Raw genomic sequence first — 5,733 nt, forward strand, 5'->3', positions numbered from 1 at the left:
ACTTTGTGACTGACTTGACCAATAGAGTCCAGTGGAAGTAGAGGCCATGTGGCCTCCAAGACTGTTCAAATGCCATGCATGTCCACCTTCTTTCTTAAAATATTCACTCTTCAAAATCAGCCACCACACTGTGAGGAAGCCCAACAGGCCACACGGAGAGATCACATCCACCATCAGACACAGGAGTGAATGAGCTGTCAGATGGCCCCAGCCCCAAGCTAGTCAAGTCCCCTCCACTCAAACTTCCAGCTGCGGCACCAGGCATCACGATGCAGAGACATGCCATCCTCACTGTTTTCTTTCTAAATGTCTGACCCACAGAATCTGAACACAATGAAATGGTGGTTGTTTTATACACTAAGTTTGGGGTGATTTGTTATGCAGCAATAGTAATTAGACTCAACAATGTGTGGAGCTCAAGATCCATGAAGTTGGAAAACTATCCTTACTCATCCCATGTCTCATAAAGTGCTGGGAAATTCATTTTACTTAAAAAAAAAAGTGTCAGAAAAGCATCAAGGTTGAATCTTGCATAAAGTTACGAAAAAAAGGACAATAAGTTACAAAACAACTTTCTACAAGTAATAAAAGCGTGCCAGAAAAACATGTCCACAAAGGAGATGAAAACTTAATATTTCAAAACAAAATTAGAGAAAAAATTTAAATGATAGAAATTATGAAACTACATAAATCAAAATTAGATGAACTCAGAAGTCAGGTGATTAAGGAAAAAAGAAAGTTTTGAAAAGAGTGATGATAAAAGTCAGAAAATAACTAAATACAAAAGAACGAGAAAGCATTTCAGAAGTGCAGATGAAAAGAGAAGGAACAGGAGAGAGAACCACCATAACAGATCATATTTTCAAAGGAAACTAAGGTAGAAAGGAGGGCATTTTAAAACATTGATAAAGAGATTAAAAAAGATTCAAGAGTAGGTGACAGATACAGCAGAGAAACTATAAAAAAGGAAGAGTCAATATACATGTAATAAGAGTCCATGAAGAACCCTGAAGAAAAGCAAAACAATGAAACAGAACAAATACTAAAAACTACAATTCAAGGAAAATGTTCCTTACAGAGAGCATGGCCTGAAATTTCACATGGAAGACGCGTACTGTATACCTGGGCCAATCAACCCTGAGATTTATATCTAGGAAAACTATTGAGCTTTAAAGAAAAAAAAAAAAAAGGATCCAAGCAAAAAGACCAAATTGCTTATAAAGGAAAGAAAAACAAATTGTCATCTGACTTTTCAACAGCAGTATTTTATGTCAGAAGACAATATAATGACGTATTTCAGAAAATGTGAACCAAGGATTTTATACTGAATGAAACTGACCTTCAAGTAGAAAAGCCAAACAGTTATGAACATGAAAGTACCCAAGAAATACTGTTCCCTTGAGCCCTTTCTGAGTAATCTCCTAGAAAACAGGCTTCAAAAATCCCAAAAGAGTGGTGAATCATTGACATTAAGTCTTGTGAAATATCTGAGCTAGTAGTTAAAGAAGGAATCACAGAATTGAATATCACCATTTTGCATCCCTGATAAAAGAATCCAGGCATTCATCTTATGTAGTTACTAATATCACAAAAAGAGAGACATGTATGGACTTTATTTAGATACTGTTTCAAGCAAACAAACTGTCTTCTTAAAAAAATTATAAAATAATTGTTAAAATGTAAACTTTGATGGCATATTTGATAATTTAAGGAACTATTGTTAAATTGTAGAGATGTAATAATAAGATTGTGGTACTATTTTTATAGTAAAAAAAGTTCTTACAGAGTTACATAGTGACAGAGTAACATAGGAAATAGATGCTAAATAATCTGAAGAGGAGGAAGGAGCGGGTGGGAGTATAGATGATTGGCCATGTATTGATAATTGTTGAAGCTGCTTCATTATACTAGCCATTCTATTTTGCATGTGTTTGAAAATTTCTTCGATGAAAACTTTAATGAAAGTCTCCCAGTTTCTGCTGATACTTGATGGCAGCCAGATTAAGAGGGAAGGGAAGGGGGACATGCAGAGACCCTTCCAGGTAGAGACAAATGGGGAAGAGCTGAAGGGAGGGAGAGCTGCTGGGAGCCCAGGTGGGGTGGGTGTGCTCAGGGAGGAGCCTGGAGTGCCTCCACATCAGATGGAGCTTGCACATTCTTTCAGGAGCAATGAGGAGAAATGGCAGGGTTTCAAGCAGAAGAGTTGGCACAACCAGATTTGTTCTTTAAGAAGGTCACTACTTACAGAGAAGTGAACTCTGTAAGGTGAACCTTACAGAGAAGAGGAGGGTTTGGTAGGGGGAAGGCTGGACTCAGCACCCAGTCAGGGTCCAGGTGAGGAGCTGGTTGTGGCCTGGACAGGTGGTGGCAGTGGGGTTGGAGGTGGTGGACCTTATCAAGATTTATTTAGGAGATGGAGTGAGAGGGCCTCCTGATTGATTGGATGTGGGGGAAGAGGCAGAGGAAGGAGCCCAGTGGTGACAAGGTAGAAGGCCCAATGTGCCAAACCCTAACCTAAGCACTTGACATTAACAAGCTTATTTCGCCTTCTCACAAACCCTTTGTATGGCTGTTAGCATAACGAATGCCATCTTGGGCTCGATCAGTTCCTCCTCCTGTCCTTCCACTGACCCTATCCCATACTGTACTATGCAGTAAATTACTTCTCTGTCATCAAGAGCTTTTTATCTAAAAAGTAGATATTGCTTAATAGTCATTCGGACCAGGTGACCTCTATGCTCCATTTGTCCCCAGACAATGTTGAAGACCTTTGCTGACGTATTCCCCGCACCGATGAGACTAGTTACCCATTCATAAATCTTGATTTAGGAATGCATGTCCTGTTTCCAAGCACATACCCAAATACCCGAGGTTAACTCTGAAATTGTCTGAATGGCCCCTCGGTGGTGGGCAGTGCAGCAGCAAGTACTTCCAGATCACTGTCCGCCCGAGTAAGCTGTGAGTAAGCTGTCCTATAGTAAACTGATCCATTGATTAGATGGACTGCCTGCCTAGTTTCTTGGTCTCAACATGCTTTCCCTCTCATTTTGGCGGGCAGTTTTCATCCCCTCCATCCTCCAACATCCTTTTAGGAAGATAACTGTTGTCTCTTCTGGATTCCTAGAAAGCAAAGCCTGAGGCCCAGGGCTGATGACTACTGCTTTGTTAGGAAGTGTGACCACAGGGGGCAGGAGGACGGGAGGGACGAGAGTGAAGCAGGGAAGAAGGCAGCTGATGGAAAGATGTGTGATAAACCTGGTCACCTCTAGGTGCAGTTGAATGAATGCTCTGTCCCTGGGAGTGTTCTTCAAGAAGGCATGTAAAATGCACGCAGGACAGTTGGACAGTTGGGGGAACAGGAGGTAGAATTTGTCCATCAGCTCTTGTCCCTCACTAGCCAACATCCACCCCAAGGGGGTCTACACAGACACATGGTTACGCAGGAGTGGACACCAACTAGGAGCCCTGAGGCATCTCATGCTTTGATGGCCTCAGGACAGGAGGCCAGAGGCATGCAGCATGGATACAAGGCCAGGCGCTGTCAGGTTACACCCCAGCGAAGCTGGTCATAGTTCTTGCATAGTTAGTGGCTACCATAGTTGTTGGAATGAATAACAGCAAGAGGCCAAGAGCATCAGAAGTGTGCCTGAGAGGTGTGTCACACCCCACCATCATTAACATGACGCCACCATTATTATCCCCATTTTACAGGTGAGAAAACTGATGCTCACAGAGGTCACCCAGCTAGTCTTATAGCAGAGCCAGGATTCAAACCCACATAGTCTGGCTCTAACAATTGCTTCTTATCCAGTATACTAAGTTGCGTCCTGGAGGCAGTGGCCCCACATCTCCACCCTTAGTGGGCCTATGGATTCTAAAACCTTTTGGGATCTGAGGGGAAATAGAGCCACCAAGATAGGTTTAATTGGGAGGAAGGGATGTAAGGTACAACATGATAAATATAACTAACACTGCTGTACATTGTATTTGAAAGTTGTTGAGAGAGTAAATCCTTAAGAGTTCTCGGCATAAGAAAAAATATATTTATTTTCTGTCTTTAATTTTATGTCTATATGAGATGATGGATGTTCACTCAACTTATTGTGATAATCACTTCACAATGTTTGTAAATCAAATCATTATGCTGTACACCTTAAGCTTACACAGTGTTGTACGTCAACTACATCTCAATAAAACTGGAAGAAAAATATTTTAAAAACTATTGGTGGGGGATGGTATAGCTCAGTGGTAGAGTACATGCTTGACATGCACAAGGTCCTGGGTTCAATCCCCAGTACCTCCACTAAAAATAAAGTAAAAAAATAAATAAATTACTTCCCCCAACAATTTTTTTTTAATTAATGGGGAAGAGTCAAGGGTCGGAAAAAAAGAAGAGCAAAGAAATAATCATCTATTGGCAAACAGCTTTGCAATTTACAATTAGCTTTTGGTTTCTTCAACAAACATTTGCCATTGCATATCCAGCCCTATGCTCGGTGCTAGGGAGACAGAGGTAAAACTGATGCACCTTCCCTGCCCTGGGGAGCTTGCTTGCTGGTGGCGAGACAGATGTGCATTAGGCATTCCAGAGCAAGGCAATCAGTTCTGCTGCCTGCTGGCTGTGGGACCTTTCTGAGCCTCAGTTTCCTCATCTGTAAGATGGACCAGTAGCTGACTACAGTACAGGTACTTCGCAGAGTGCCTGGCACAGAGTGTGGTAGTGCTTGTTATCACTGTTGTCTTATGAAAGCTACTGAGGAGGGAACATCCCTTTATCGGATGTTTATCGTCAGGCCCTGTGTGCTCTGAATCAGCAGCTCCCTGGCCTCCGTTTCCTAGCCTTGATCACAGTGTTCCAGCCACCTGCACCTCCCTGCCAAATGAGCCAATGCCTAGCATTCTTTCCTTTCTTGGGATCTTGATCAGAAACTGGGTCAGCAGGTCAGCCCTGAAGCCCTGGAGGCCTCAGCCCACTTGGAGTCTCTCTCAACGACCAGCTTGGGCAGTGGGGGCTTGTGGGCTGATGGCATGCTGTCTAAAGATGCCTTCAGAGGGAAGCCAAGGCGCCCAGTTTCTGTGGTGACAAGAATGCCTGCGGGGTGGGGTGGGAGAGGGTGAAGAGCACAAAGGCCCATCTGACTCTAGTTATAGGCCTGGCAGTGGGATACCTGCCTTCAGTCCAAGCTGGCTTGGAGCATGCCTCTTTGGCTGTGGAGGAAGAGGGGATTTACACAGGGGGCAGCCAGGTTAGTAACCCCCACCGTGCTGGAGCACTTTGAATGGGCTCTGGTGCCCTGCTCAGAAACGTCCTAGATACCTGCCATCCCCTCAGATCCCTTTGCTTGAAACTTTCCGGGCAGGAAGTGGGAGGAAGGAACAGAGGTGTTTAGTATACTCTTTTTGTAGCCACTTCTGCTGGGGACTCTACCAGGAGAGCCTGGGACTGCAGACCTGGGTTCAAATTCTGAGTTCAGCCTCCAGCTGGCTTCATCACATAACCTCGCTGAGCCTCAGTTTCTTTGGCAGGACAGTGGGATGGAAAAAGCACCTATTTTGGGATCAGGCAGACCTGGATTTGAATCTAGGCTTCACCCCTGAATTTATTCAACAAAACTTGTTGACTGCCATTCCTGTTCAAGTTGCAGGGGCTCAGCTGTGATCAAAGCCTTCAGCTCCCTGTTCTCGAGGGGTTTACAGTACAGGAGAGACCCAGGCCACAGACAAGCAAATAAT

General features: G+C 43.7%; 1 non-coding gene across 1 annotated transcript; it reads left to right on the top strand.

The window, feature by feature from the left end:
• Window positions 1-4,231: 4,231 nt before the first annotated feature.
• TRNAV-GAC lies at window positions 4,232-4,303 on the top strand. The gene has a single exon. It is a non-coding gene; the product is annotated as a tRNA-Val (tRNA).
• The last annotated feature ends 1,430 nt before the right edge of the window (window positions 4,304-5,733 follow it).

The sequence above is a fragment of the Camelus ferus genome, chromosome 29 (assembly GCF_009834535.1).
Source record: "Camelus ferus isolate YT-003-E chromosome 29, BCGSAC_Cfer_1.0, whole genome shotgun sequence".
Lineage (NCBI taxonomy): Eukaryota > Metazoa > Chordata > Mammalia > Artiodactyla > Camelidae > Camelus > Camelus ferus.